The following is a 1404-nucleotide window of genomic DNA, read 5'->3' as shown; positions in this document are numbered from 1 at the left end:
ATATATATATATATATATATACATGCTTATACATGTATATGCATACGAATACATATATTTGGTGGGGGTGCTACATCATGGCCGCAGTCAAATGACTGACATTTGCAAAAGAAGAAATTTGAAAGTATATATGTATACATACATAGACTGCATTGTCTTCAGATGCTACCCTGAGCTTCGAGTGAGAGTTTTTCTCTAGATAGTTCAAGCAGTTCATTGGATTATTGTTGCTCTCGATGTTATTTTTCTTTCTGCTACGTTTAATGCCATGGTTGCTTCTGCCGTTTTTGTTATTGATAGATCTACTTGGCTCTGATCAACATACCTATTTTCATAAACATTCTAACTATGACAGAGTCAAACATATTTCCTTTTGCGGAGTTGTGTACGTGGGTCTACACTATTCAAGGCATCCTCTTTTTATGTTATATAGATATGATTCGAAAGAGAAAATGTATTGGTATATCTAGCAAATCGATCGACTACGTAGATACATATTTGGCATTATTGTAGAGATGTTTGATTTGTTGTTGTTTTATTTGGCATTCTTTCAGATTATCATAATGATCTGCATGAGAAAGAATCCTGTCGATGGTTCCGTACACTGATTCTAAAACTACTTTTTGCTTGTAGTTATTATCAGTATTATTATCTTTATTATTATTATTATTATTATTATTATTATTATTATTATTATTATTATTATTATTATTATTATTATTATTATTATTATTATTATTATTGGTTATTTCATTATTTGTATAGTTTCTTTCTTATTTTCATCATTCGCTTTCTCGGACAACATCTGTCTATAAAACTTAGCTTTTATTGTGGAATTTATCGATAAACCTGCTGGTCATTGTGATCTTATGAGTGTGATGTGTGCTGACATTCTGACAGGCCATTCGCAAGCTTTAAGTATAATAAAACCAATACCATGTAGTATACGAATATGATGTATATTTTCATGTCCAAATCTGATTTTCATGCCACTAACGTACTACCATTGTGTCTCCTTCCAAACCTATCCGTCTTCCTTTTTTCAGCTGTTTTTTAAAAACCACTCGTTCTCTTTCCCTTTCTTATCTATCGCCATTTTTTTCTGGCTGGCGTAACATACTTTTTTATACTTATCTTTCATCTTTCGTTCTTCTTCACATTGCCCTGTAATATGCGATATTCTGATATGTATTTGAAACATGTTCTTTTATATAAACACACCTATATAAACGTGCAAAACCGAGAACAGGAACATATGTACACACAGACAACGAACCTCTGTCTTATTATAACAAAACCTCTATTGAGAGATCTTTATACACACTACATACATATGTGCATGTGCGTTTTTTTTGTGTGTGCGCTTGTATATATATATATATATATATATATATATATATATAT

This window comes from Octopus bimaculoides, chromosome 1, assembly GCF_001194135.2.
Source record: "Octopus bimaculoides isolate UCB-OBI-ISO-001 chromosome 1, ASM119413v2, whole genome shotgun sequence".
In the NCBI taxonomy this organism is placed as follows: domain Eukaryota; kingdom Metazoa; phylum Mollusca; class Cephalopoda; order Octopoda; family Octopodidae; genus Octopus; species Octopus bimaculoides.
Note: the sequence above shows the minus strand (reverse complement) of the source record.